Raw genomic sequence first — 14,310 nt, forward strand, 5'->3', positions numbered from 1 at the left:
TGCCAGAGCTTGGGTTTACCTTCCCCAGAGCACTGAGCAAAAACCTCATGTTTACCAAATCCCAGCCTCATGATTTCTTCCTGTCAGGGCAGGAGGAGAAGAAGTAGGCACGTAATATCAAGTAGACCTTGCAACTTCTGTCCCTTCATTTCTGCCCAGCATAAAGTTACAAGGGAAAGAATAGGTAGAGGTGGGGTGTTGGGGGTCAGGGGATGGATCGGTTGTGTGAAAATGTAATTTTAAAATTCTCACTGCAAATCAAATCATTAGGTCTTCTGCATATAGTTTTATTTTTTCAAAACGATTCTTAAATTAAAATTTTAAATCTACACTATACTTTAAATGCTCTGGACAATGTACTGAGGTTTTTGGTTTGCTTTTTAAGAAATGCTGTTGTGAGTCCTCTGAAAGATGTACATTCTCCACCTGGTTTACTTTTTGTGCAGATTTATACATCAACATATCAAAGCTTTTTAAAAATCAAACACTCACACAATATTTTACAATATCCAATAGTTGCTAAATCAACCCCGAATCTTTTTTTTTTTTTTTTTTTTGCGGTACGCGGGCCTCTCACTGTTGTGGCCTCTCCCGTTGCGGAGCACAGACTCCAGACGCGCAGGCTCAGTGGCCATGGCTCACGGGCCCAGCTGCTCCGCGGCATGTAGGATCTTCCCGGACCGGGGCATGAACCCGTGTCCCCTGCATTGGCAGGCGGACTCTCAATCACTGCGCCCCCAGGGAAGCCCAACCCCGGATCTTCTCTAGATTGTTTTCACCCTTTGGCGTTGCGTCGAGCAGAAAACCACTTAAGAACAGCATCTGCTGCCCATCCGAGTTCACTCTCATGGACATAGAGGTGGTGGGCTTTTCCACCTTGGTGTGCAGACTGGTTTTCAAGGTTTAGGGAGAGCTTGGTTACATAGCACCTCCTAGGTCTTAAAATAAAAAATATCATTTCTCCAAAGAAGGTATACAGATTGCCAACAGACACATGAAAGGATGCTCAACATCACTAATCATTAGAGAAATGCAAATCAAAACTACAGTGAGGTATCACTTCACACTGGTCAGAATGGCCATCATCAAAAAATCTACAAACAATAAATGCTGGAGAGGGTGTGGAGAAAAGGGTACCCTCTTGCACTGTTGGTGGGAATGCAAATTGATACAGCCACTATGGAGAACAGTATGGAGGTTCCTTAAAAAACTAAAAATAGAACTACCATACGACCCAGCAATCCCACTACTGGGTATATACCCTGAGAAAACCATAATTCAAAAAGAGTCATGTACCACAATGTTCACTGCAGCTCTATTTACAATAGCCAGGACATGGAAGCAACCTAAGTGTCCATCGACAGATGAATGGATAAAGAAGATGTGGCACATATATACAATGGAATGTTACTCAGCCATAGAAAGAAATAAAATTGAGTTATTTGTAGTGAGGTGGATGGACCTAGAGTCTGTCATACAGAGTGAAGTAAGTCAGAAAGAGAAAAACAAACACCGTATGTGAACACATATATATGGAATCTAAAAAAAAGTGGTTCTGAAGAACCTAGGGGCAGGACAGGAACAAAGACGCAGACATAAAGAATGGACTTGAGGACACAGGGAGGGGGAAGGGTAAGCTGGGACGAAGTGAGAGAGTGGCATGGACATATATACACTACCAGATGTAAAATAGATAGCTAGTGGGAAGCAGCTGCATAGCACAGGGAGATCAGCTCAGTGCTTTGTGACCACCTAGAGGGGTGGGATAGGGAAGGTGGGATGGTGATGCAAGAGGGAGGGGATATGCAGATATATGTATACGTATAGCTGATTCACTTTGTTATACAGCAGAAACTAATACAACATTGTAAAGCAATTATACTCCAATAAAGATATTAAAAAAAAAGTCAATCTCCATTTCATGTAGTGGGTCTTATGGGACCTAATTAAAATATGCACATAAGTCTTTCAGGAGACATGAGAGGTAAGAGTCATGCACTGTTTTACATATGTGAAGAGATAACCTTGTATATTGTGGTGTTCATCAACTCCATGAAAATAGATCGTGAACCACCACCAAAAATATCATTTGGCTTTGAAGACTGAATGTACTGGGTTTCTACAATTTCCTTAGGTTTTTGGGGTGGAAAGGTGGAACCAGAGGAGGTAAACAGTTCATATTAAGGCAGATTGAGGCTCAGCAAGTCCCAGATTTCCAGCAGGACTGAACTCCCTGAGTCACATCAACTTTGGGTGGAAATTCACTGCGGGGTGGGGGAAGCAAAAACCAATCTGTCAGACATGAGAAAGCAGGGCCTGATGATGGCTATAGGGTCCCTACAAATCAAAAATATTGAGATTCATTCTCCCTCAGCACACATAATTCAAAATAAAGACTACTCCAAGCCACAACATAAGTGTAAAAGAGTCTCCTATGGTAACTACCTGATTGATTAAAATATTTTTAAGCTTTACTTTCTCTCTCTGTTGCTGCACGTCCTTGGTCTGCCTGTTAGCTACCTTAGCACTCCTAGTGAGGTGGGGAAGGTCGGCTATGGGGACGGGCATTTGAGAGGAGGAAGGTGCGAGGCTGGGGACAGCTCGAGAGCAGTGTTCTTGTCCAGTCACAGGGCAAACAGAATAAAGAGACACACCCAGCATGAACTCTAGAGTGGGTGGGTTTCAAAATGTATACAACGGTTCCTTGTAGGTCCCAAGCACTGGGTACTTAGTGTATGATTTACACACATTTTCTGGCTGGAAGGCTGGAGGCAAACAGACAGCTCATTAGGAAAATAACTGAAGAGCTAAATATAATGGAGGAAGGAGGCAGCAGATCCCAGGCAGATGAGCACGGCTCACAGTCCTTCATGGGAGAGCAGAGGCCAGGCCAAACCAATGCATCTGTCCCTCAAAGGTCAGTCATTCTAGGGCTTTGTCAGACTAGGAAGGGAAAGGAATGTTTTCAAAGGGACTTTTGTGGAACACACACAACTCTGGCCCCTGAGATTCAAATCAGGATCTGGAAACCTGTGTAGGCTTGTATGCAAAATGCTTAGAAACCAGCCAGGGCCCACCATCCTTTTTTTTTTTCCCCCTTTTCTCTTTATGAGCATTAAGGTTTCCCTGTAGTTGGGGAAGAGATCACTAAAAAACAAGATACAAATAACCAAAACCTGAAGTTATTCCCTTATTTTTGTATAAAATCAAAGAATGCCACATAATATTTTTTGTTAGATGTTATTCAGAAAACTATATAGGAAATATATTTTAAAAATTCAAGACAGTATTATTTGTATCATAGATCATACTGCTTAGTGGGTAATGCAGTTATAATCATAAACCAAACCTATGAATATATCAGCAATAAACTTGTTAAAAATTGAAATATAACTTAAAGTAGATTCTCAATTGTTTTTGACCTCTAGTTTCTTTTGCTGGATCCTATCTTCCATGTACATTATCATTTCTTTCTTTTGCTTAGAATGGCCCATAATGCTTCTCAGTCCTTTTCCATCTTCAACGAGTACTATAAACATTAGGAACTCTCTCAAGAAAACGTGGGATTTGTGCCTATGTTTACAATTTTGCACCCCCCAGTGTCATTTAGTTTTCAATCAGCACACAGTTCTTGTTTGTCTTATTTACTTGGTTTTCCTAGATCTGCACCCTCAAGGGCTCTGGGCTCTTCAGATTTTGTGTTGTGAGGAGAAGCCCATGCCCCAAGGGTAGAAAGCTTAGCCCCCTTCCCTGGCTGGTGCCCCACTTTTTAGTCTGGGGCCTATGGGTTTTCTGAGATTCAGTTTTTGTAACTGTTTACAGAGTTGTTTTGGACATTGAACAAAATAATGACTATAAAAGCTCTACTCAAATGCAAATTATGTGTTATTATTAGTAAAGTTTTTATTTTATTCCAAGACAGAGGAACAGTGGTAGTCATTCATTTGGTATTTCTTTTATTCCTGTCACTTGTTTTACATGTTTTCCCCATCTATTTCTGTCCACTGTTCTCTTCAAATTTCGTCAGTTTAGAATGCTATTGTCATTATTGAGTCATGACGCTGAGTCAGCCATTGAGAATATGAATCAGCTGAAATTAAGGGAAGAAATATCTCAAGTCCAGTAGGACCTGACTATATGGAGTCAACTTCTGTTGAAGACAAAGAACCGTCTTGCGTTGTAAAATTCTAAGTAAAACTGTAAGTCAGAGTAATAAGCCAGAACTTCTAGGGCAAAGGACTAGGGAACTCAACAGACAATGAATAAAGAGTCAGAGGAATTTACAAATAGCTGCAGAGGGCAGTTTTGAACCTGCAGGCCTAGTACCCTATAATCACCCTTGAAGACAGGAATATTGTAATCTCAGCGAGCTGAATAAAGGAGGCTAACCAGTGAATCAAGCCTATAGTTACGCAATGGCTTGCCTTGCAGTTCTGAAAGCTTGCTGACAATAGGTTCTGTTTCTCTTCACCCTTTCATTGAAATTTCTTGACCCAGGAGGGTTGAACACCTGGTAGAAGCCCATGCCTAAATCAAATTCCGTAAACATTGGTCATTATCGTCCACCATGTTTCAATTGTGATTGATGTATTCATAAATCAACAATTCAAATTTGTCTGTGAAACCCTAGTGCAGAGAGTCTCAATCTTTGGTTTTAAGCCATAGCCCCTTTGGAAGTCTGGTAGGGCCTATGGACCACTTCTTAGAATGATGTTCTTAAAAGTATAAAACAGAATTCATAGGATACTAAGGAAACCAATTATACTGAAGAATAGTTATCAAACATATAAAAAATGAGTGATAAAGTAACATAGATGCTTCTTAATACATGAAATAAGATGTATTGGTGGGTTTAGTAAGTACTGTACCTTCAAAGCAGTGATGAATGTTAATGATATTTCAAGGTATTGACAACAATGGTTGGTGACAAAGTCACAGGTAACTATTATGCTTTGTTGCCTATCTTCATAATTGAAAGAAATACTAAATTTCAGTTACAGGTTAGTGAAAATAAATGAGTGAGTCTTTCTCCCATCCAAATATATAGATCCCCGGAATACCATCTAAGAGCCCCCTGGGTGTCTGTGGACCCAAGGTAAGCACTCCCACCAGGGTGGCTTCTTTGCTTCTGGTCCAAAGGACAGGCACATGGATTATGATGAACAGCATTACTTGTATCTTCTTGGTGTATCTACATATAAACCCAACTTTCACAGCTTCGCTCCAAATGGCATTCTTCTGTTGAATGGCAAGAAATAAAGGTAACATTCATTTGGGAACTAGAGGCAATGTATACTTGTTTTGTGCTTTTGCTAAGGTGACCAGATATCCCCACAACAGCTGGTCAAGGTTTTAGAGTACGTGTCCAAATAAATTTTTAGAGTCATCTTGACTTTATGTGAGGGTTTCCAGGGCCCTTAGGGAAGCCAAGAAGGCTAGTAAAAAAGTGGGCTAACAGCAAGATAAAGGTAAGCTAAGGCCCACATTAAGATGTGACAGAGAACAGGAACAGAAAGAGGCAAGGAATGTTTGGGCTCAGGCGTCAAAATAAGCCCAGGTGGGGCTGTTCTGTACAATTTCAGCCCCAGGTCCCAGGCCTGGGGCAGCTACACGGTGTGGGCCAAACAAGGTGTTTTTACTAATTTCACAGTGAACACTTTTTCAGTCACTCCCCCACATGAGTAGAAACAAAAACAAAACCTACTATTTTAGTTTGGGGGAGCTAGTTTTATTTTAGGGGCTTAAAGGAAGCAAAGAAGGTACTGATGTCCACAATGAAGCAATACTGATATAGAATGTATGCTTCAGGAAGCAAAAGGATTTAACAGATCTTAGAAGTAATATACTGTAACCTTTCAGTGACATAGGTTTTAATTTTGGCATCTTTTTTTTTTAGGAGATGTTGCTACAATGTTTTTCTTTTAGTGTGTACAACTTTTGCAGTAAATTGTATTGGCATCAGCCAAATTACATGTGTACATACATGTACACATGCATGTATTATATGTGTATGTGTCTGTAGATACATATAGTTTTGTTTTTGTATGTCTTATTGGCTAATACCTGGAGAAAGAAGCATCCCTTTTAGAAAATAAAGGATAGTAAATCAAAGGGATGATACCTGTGTGCTCATGTTTACTTACTCATTTGTTCCTGAGTCACACAGTATTTCCAAACAAATGTCTGAGGTTGCGGCACATCCTTTGATAAACGTTGAGTCAAAACTGGATGAGGGAACTGCTATGAATAGAAAAAAGGGAATTCAAGTTGTATGGTAGGTTTAGGAAATGTGGAAATGAGATCATATTCAGAGAACAAAAAATTTACTTCTGAAAATAACTGCGTTTCTGAATACCGTATCCTCTAACTGGGGGACAGTACTCTGGGTGATGGAGGAACTGCCAGTGTCTCTGGGAGATGGACTTGGTTGGCTGAAGGCAGAGGTCTGGGAGCAGCTGCTGCTCTTCTTGAGAAGTGGGAATGCCAAGGGGGCAAGGGGGCAGCTTTCCAGGTTGGCCTCGCGGCTGTCTGTGCCCTTTGTTCAGTGCATGTCTTTCATAGCAGTCTGAGTGTGCCCTGTGGCATTCTCAGACTTCCTTTTGGTTTCTATGTTTCTGAGAAGTGGCGTAGTCTCAGTTTGGTCCCAGCTCAGAAACTCTCCAGCCACGCTAATACCATTCTCTGCATGTGGGTGTGGTGACACTGGCCCTTGGAATTCTCTCATTTTCCATCCCCTTTCACAGAAGGATATGGTTAAAGTCCCAGCCATGGTTCTATCCAGGGATGTGGTCTCAAAATTTAACTATAGGAAAAATATCACCATGAAGTTTCCCTAGAACTCATCTTTGCAGTGTCTTAAATGGAACTGTGAAACATTTGGGGTCCTTTGCTCCCAATAAAAATGTGTTCCCTGCTTTTCTTTCAAGAAGCCATTTCCTTCCTGGAATATTTTTAAAAAACACAGTGCACACTGTTCTGGGAGCTGCAGGAGGATTAAGAATGACCTTTAGCCGAGGAACCAGGCAGCACAACTACAGGAGAGTTTGACCTATTTTCTTTTTTATGTGTATAATATTGCACCTCTATGGAAAACACTGGCGAGGTTCTAAACCAGCCTCAAGCAGATGCTAAATATTCTCAGAGAGATGGCCTTGAATTGGTAGAGAAATTGTCTAAATACACACCAGGGTAAGCCCAGTTCCAATCTGTTACAGGCACGTCCCATTCAAAGGAGGGGTTGGAATTTCTTTTAAAAGGACAGAATATAAGATAAAGTGTACATTATGATAATACCATTTCCTTACACCAGCTATTACTTGACAGTTTGAGGAACACTTTCATGATTGTCTCATTTGATCTTTTTAGAGATAAGGTTAACAGAGCAATGATATAGTTGCGTTATACAATTATATAGCAGATGGAATTAACAAGGGCATAAAAACACTCAGCTTTAAAAAAAAAAATCTTCCTCTGTGTTAAGTAGTTAATATGACAGAACAGATATGGCAATGAAAGGATGAAGTATGATAAACAGAGTTAATTCAGAAAGAAAATAAACATTTATGGAACACTTACTATGAGCCAGGCACTGTGCAGGGACCTTGGCATGCATTATTCCATTTGACTCTGACAACAGTTTGGAAGCATTGAGTATTTTAACAAAGACAAAACTGACGATCAGAGAGGAGTGATTTCACTGAGGGTGTAAAGTAATTGTACAATCTGAGAGGTGAGCCCATGTCTGTATTGTAAAGCCCATTGTCTTGTCATCATAACACCCTACCTCAAGTTCCTTAGGATGAATGTTGCCCACCAGTTCTTCTCTTTCCTTTTAACTTTTATCATCCCTTCAGAGGGTGTGATCATACTCTCCATAGGGCCTTTCATCATCATTATCACCATCATAATGTGACCATTCACTGACCCCATTTAATGCATCTTACTATTGTTGCTTATAGATTTCTCATCTTACCCACATTATACTATATGTTCTTTGAAAGTAGGTCTTGGAGTCTTACTCATTTTTATACCTTAAGCAGCATCTTACATACTGTTTTGCATCTAATATCTACTCAATAAAAATTTTTGAATGAAACTAAGTGAAGCAAAATGCTTGTAATCCAGGGAGCCTATTAACTAAAGAGTTTGAAGAAAAAAATGATGTTCTAGCTAAAGGATGGTAGTGTAAAGTTATATATTCTTTACCTCTTTCCATGAAACCTACAAAAGGGATGAAATTTAAAACGGTGAAATTTTGATAGAAAATGTCCATGTGCAATGAAACTAGGAAATAGCTAAAATCTCAAATCACATTATCTGCCCAAAATAGTGAATCAGGACCGAATCAAGGGAGGGTATAGAAAGCTGAGACACACCTTCTGGGTTCCAATTAGCATTCAGATTTCTCTCAAAGTGAGTGCTATAAGGGGCCCAGGTGCTACTCTTTTACTCAGAGCAAGGACTGAAGGTGTGGTTGGGACACAAGAGAAATGCACCCTCTGGGGGATTGTTCTACATAGTAGAGCAGAGAGGATGGTAGACAGATGGAAGGACGTTATTGAGCAAGACATATTTATTTTTCCCCCAAATAGAATTCCTATTTAGGAGGCAAGGCAGAGAGGAGGAAAAAGTGGTAATGGCAACCAGATTTGCAGTGGTTGATCAGATTCAAACAAGGAACTACAAATAAACAGAAATAACCAAACAAAGATAGAGCCAGAGTCTCTCATGATCCTTACTGACATTGTGCTTGGGTGATCTACTCACTCAAGAGAATATGATGAATATGGCTAAAAACTGAGGAATCAGACCCAATCTGAAACCTGTAGCTGCCCTAGCTTACCCACTGACTCCCCTCCATAACTCCCCTCCTCTCCAAGCCAGGAGAGAAGTGCATTCCCTTCAGAGCAGAGTCTATGTTTTCATGTAGCCTTAGGCATACTAATAACACCAAAAGCAAATTTAAAAAACAAAAAACGAAAAGGAGGCAAGAAACTCAACAATCAGAATGCAGATGAAGATTAATGTTAAAAAGAATTATTCCAGGGCTTCCCTGGTGGCGCAGTGGTTGAGAGTCCGCCTGCCGATGCAGGGGACACGGGTTCGTGCCTCGGTCTGGGAAGATCCCACATGCCGCGCAGCGACTAGGCCCGTGAGCCGTGGTCACTGAGCCTGCGCGTCCGGAGCCTGTGCGCCGCAACGGGAGAGGCTGCAACAGTGAGAGGCCCACGTACCGCAAAAAAAAAAAAAAAAAGAATTCTTCCAGCAAACCAAATCATCTCAGATGCGTATCTATCTCCACTCCCAAAGAAATAAAAGAAAAATACATCTTTTTAAAGACAATTTGAAAATGAAATATAAGAGATCAAAGAAGAATAAGCAAAAGAAGTTAAAGTAAGCTGAGAGTTATGAAAGAAATTGAAGATAATAAAAATATCCTAGAAATGAGAATCACATTAGAACAGATGTTGAAAACGTATTCAGCAAAGCAGAGGTCAGACTAGAGAGAATAAAATAGCATTTGCAGGATGAAGAAAACTCAAATAAATGAAATTAAGTAGAAAGAAGATGACAGTTATTAAAGACAGCCAGCATCCAGTCAGCATATGAGATAATGGTATCCCTGAAGTAGAGAACAGAACAAATGCAGCAGGAAATAAAAACGTCAAAAATAAAATTAAACTCCACTGATAAAAAGTATGATCTGACTCTGCAGATGAAGAGATTTCAGGGGAAAAAACTGATCACAGAATAACACAATGCCATGTACGTCAAGTTACTGAAATTTAAGGACAATGTAAGAATTCCTAGGCATCTACGCAGAAAAAGCAAATTCCCTATAAGGGGGAAAAGAGCAGGCTGACCTCAGATTTCTCAACAGAGGTATTCAGTTAGAGAAAAAAGTGGACAACAAAGTCTAGTCAACCACAAGATGAATCAAAATTAAGTCTGAGGAAAGGGGAAGGCATAGTGTTAAAGGATGAGGTAGAGCCTAGAATTTGTTTACTATAGAGCTAAACCAAATGCACGTAAAATTATGGTTAAAGAACAATGTAACTATTGTAAATCCTAAACATATAAACATATAAAATAAACATACAATATAATATATAATATGATGTAATAGTCCAAAATTTTCAGTAGGGAAATTAACCTTTTTTCTTCTCTCCTCATTCATAGCATCAAAGGATGCTGAATTCAAGAAACAAAATATCCTTGATCACTTTTAGAAACTGATGCACAATATTTAAAATTTTTACATTTGTAAATTATTTCTGAACATCCTGTAAACAGGCTTTGTATTTTGTGTTTTTCTCATGCTTTAAAAGGATTTAGTGAGTGAGGCAAGGTAGGGATTGTCAGCAGGGATAGTGACTAAAATGTTAAACCATTCAGTTGAAAAAACAGCATTTATTTGGCTTTGTTGGTGATGATTTCAGTTTTCCCTTACTAGGAATAATCTGACTCTCAATCAGGAGTGATTAAATTATAAAATTATGATATAAACAGTGGAATACCATGCCGTTGTTAAAAAGAATGAAAGAAGTCAACAGGGGCTCATGTGGAATGTTCAAGCAATGTTGTTAAGTAAAAAAATTAAGTTGCAGACCTATAGTTTGATATCCTATTTGAACAGAAGAAAAAACTGTGCATGCATATGTACCGTTAGTGGCTCCCTCTGGAGCCTAAGGTAGGTGGGTGAGAACAGGGGTCTTCTACTTTTTACTTTATTTACTAGGTACTGTTTGAAATTTTTGCAAGAGTAGATATAATTTTTTTTTAACAAAAGAGAAGTCAAAGGACAAATTTTCATTTTTTCATCGAATGACCGTAACAGTCATGGTCAGTGACTTAGAAAGATAATCTGGTGAAACTGATTTGCTTAGAAGTGTCCTTTAAGATTCTGTTCCCACTCAGGTGGACACTTGGTCCGGCTCTGATGCAGTGCACCCCATCTCTGGGCAGAATACAGACGGAGAGGATGGTTGCAATAGTGGAGGAAGCCTGGGAGCACCATCAGAGATCTGTGGAATGGCCTGAGCTCAAGGGTGGTGTTAGCAGAGAAGAAGGCATTTTCAGAGCAGACTGAGGTATTTACCTCGTTGAAGGAGCCCAGGCAACGAGGAGTAGCTGGCGCAGAGCACAGCTAAGGAAATGGATATCTTACCTTCTGTAAAAAGAGGTTCGTTCACTTCAGTACTCTTAGAGGAAAAACAGTTTCAAGAAGGCAGAACACGAGTGGGCTGTGAGGAGGCCTTACTGGGGCTCCTCTGTCACCAGGTAAATCTTGGGGATCAGCGCCAAGTCTGGGAGGGCAAAGGCACACTGACAGGAAGTGGGGTGCAGTAGGGCAACAAGATTTGTACTCTTGTTCTAGAGCTGATACCACGTCATCCTCTGGCCTGTTCTCGGTGGGATGTCCCACTCCACGCTATAAAGGGTTTAAAGGGAGGATCAATTGCGAACAGCTGAGAAAGTGCTCAGACAAGGCACAAAGCACTGTACATCGTAAAGTGGTCTTTAAGGAGGTGTCCACCTCGCCTCCCTGCTTTACCTCATTTTATTCCCGGAAGCACTTTTTCAGCTTCCCCGTCCTTTGGGCATCTTTCTCTCACCACTCTTGTTTTGGTTTCCTGCTTGCCCACCGAGTCCCTTGTTAGAGCCACACCACACGGATGGTTCCCCTGGCTGCTGACAACAGAGGTGACGGGTTGGCAGTTCTGATAGTACAGATGTTGTTTCTTTCTTCCTCAGAGAACCTGCCTCTAGCTGATAGGGCTCTATCAACGTGGCCAAGGCTCCTTACCAGAGCCCCAAATGCCTCCAGCGCTGGAGGGCACCTGCCAGTCATGGCGCCCCGTGTGCACACTCTGCACCAGCCTCCGGCCTCCGGGGAGACGGTGGGCTCACCGACCCCTGGGAGAGCAGCCACTGTTCCTCCCCAGTCCAGACCTTCCCACGGGAAAACTCACGGACCGCTTTGGGAGCCACTGGCTACTAAACTGAGGTCTATTTTGGAAACTTTCCTCAGAACTTAGTAGCCACATGAAAAGGCCACCAGGAAAGAACCTCAAGTACTCAAATGCATCTGATAGGCAGTAACCTCCAGTGGTTCTCAGGAGGGAACCATGTCAGGGCGTCTCTGGGCCTCATCTCCCCAGAATTGCTTAGCAAGGACAAAGCAGCACCTGAGGGAACAAGTTCAACACCAAAAAAGCCAGACCTTAAATGGCTCTTGTGAATGAGAAGTGATTTGCATAAACATGCATTCAGTGAGTGCTAAAGGCCTTCCTCTGGGGCCTTTCCGACATGTTCTCTCTTCCTGGTATGTTTTCCTCTCTTCTGACTCCTCTCATCCTTCAAGTATTAGTTTCCATGCCAGTTCCCCGGGGAGGCCTTGCCCCATTCCCTCACTGCCCTATGTCCCCTTATTATTTATTCTCAGAGATTTATTTTGCAGCATTTACCACAATTGGAATCAAATAATTTGTGTAATTCGCATTTGTCCTGTTCACTGGTACATTCCCACCACCTAGCACCATGCCTAGTGCACGTAACTATTGGATGAATGCACGAATGCTGTGACTGAGGAACTCAAGAGCATATGTGACAGGGTTTAACACAGGACTCTTTCTGACAGCTTTGGATGGAGTCACAAGACAATAGATGGCATCTACCCCCATAACATAAAGCGAGATGCTGGGCTTGTATAGGTTTCGTTCTCCTTAGCGTCTGGCTCCACAGTGGCGTAAGGGCTTGATGTTGAGCAGTCAGCTCATGTGGGAAATCAGAGGGTTTCTATGGAGCGCTGAGAGTGTGCTTCCCCTCACCACAGGCTAATGAGAGCGGCTTCGTGGAGACCACTTAGATGTTGGCAAGGATGCAGAGAAAAGGGAACCTGGTGCACTGTTGGCAGGAATGCAAATTGGTGCAGCCGCTGTGGAAAACAGTGTGGAAATTCCATAAAAAATTAAAAATAGAAATGCCATATGATCCAGCAATCCCACTTCTGGATGTTTATCCAAAGGAATTGAAATTGAGTTCACAAAGAGACACCTGTACTCCCATGTTCATTGCAACACTATTCACAATCACTGAGATATGGAAACAACCTAAATGTTTACAGACGAATGAATGGGTAGAGACAATGTGGTAAATACATACAGTGGAATATTATTCAGCCTTAAAAAAGAAATCCTTCCATTTGTGAGAACATGAATGGACCTGGAGGACATTATGCTAAATGAAATCAACCAGACAGAGAAAGACAGATACTATGTTTTCTCAATTATGTGTAGAATCTAAAATAGTCAAACTCATAGGAGCAGAGTAGAACGGTGATTACCAGGGCCTGAGGTGGGGGTCAGGTGGAGATGGGGAGGTGATGGTCGAAGGGAACACAGTTTCAGTTATGCAAGAGAAATAAGTTCTGAGATCCACTATACAGCACAGTGCCTATAGCTAACAATACTGTACTGTATACTTAAAATTTGCTAAGAGGATAGATCTTCTGTTAAATATTTTTATCCCGTGCGTGTACACACACACAAATAATGATAATAACGGGGGCAAGAGGAAACTTTGGGAGGTGATGGGTACGTTTGTGGCCTTGCTGCGTTCACGGTATACACTTATCCTCAGACTCATTGAATTGTGCACGTTAAATATGTACAGCTTTTTACATGTAATCATTCTTCTATACAGTCAAAAAGAAAAAGAAAACCTGCTTTGTGACTCTGCAAGCTTAGGGGTCACAGAGGGGGCTGGAAACTGATTTATGTCTGAGAAACCTCCAGTCCTCTACCAGAGTGGAGGATGCATTTGGAGGTCACTACACCTGCATAGGTAGCAGGCCTGAAGTGCTTACTTTTGTTTGCGGCTGGGGTGGGAGGGTGATGAGAGACCAAACACCTCTAGTTGGCATATGCTGGCCTGGTTCTTCAGAAAAGGGCTCTAAGCTGCTAGTTTCCTGCCTGAAGAGGTCGGGGGTGTGCTGTTGGAGATGCCCTGAAAACACCCTGAGAGGCTGGAGAGCTCAGCAGGGTGCTGTCCCAGGCAAGGGGGACGGGCTCTGACAATGCCTAGAAAGCAGCCAAGGGCAGATTTCAGAGGCGCCGTCAAATAGGCCTTTTCCTTCCCCTTATGCCTCCCCCCTGCCCTCTGTTCCTTCAGCCCTGGGAGGTGCCAAGAGGTGGGAGGAGGGGGGAGGGTGGCAAGAAGCACTTGGCTTCCAGCCTAAATCAGGCCGAAGCTGGAAGAAGGGAGAAGATTTAATTTTAAATGCATTTCAGAGTTTTGGCTATTACACCA

The 14,310-nt window shown here is 41.7% G+C and overlaps 1 protein-coding gene across 1 annotated transcript in view; it reads right to left on the reverse strand.

The window, feature by feature from the left end:
* Positions 1–266: 266 nt before the first annotated feature.
* Positions 267–14,310, reverse strand: part of ELL2 (elongation factor for RNA polymerase II 2) — a 94,155-nt gene continuing 80,111 nt past the window's right edge. The window contains exons 14-15 of the mRNA XM_033853046.2: positions 6,144–6,240; positions 267–5,238 (exon numbers count right to left, since the gene is read on the reverse strand). The gene's annotated coding sequence lies outside the window, so the exon portion shown is untranslated. The remainder of the gene's footprint in view (positions 5,239–6,143; positions 6,241–14,310) is intronic.

This window comes from Tursiops truncatus, chromosome 3 (genome assembly GCF_011762595.2).
Source record: "Tursiops truncatus isolate mTurTru1 chromosome 3, mTurTru1.mat.Y, whole genome shotgun sequence".
In the NCBI taxonomy this organism is placed as follows: Eukaryota; Metazoa; Chordata; class Mammalia; order Artiodactyla; family Delphinidae; genus Tursiops; species Tursiops truncatus.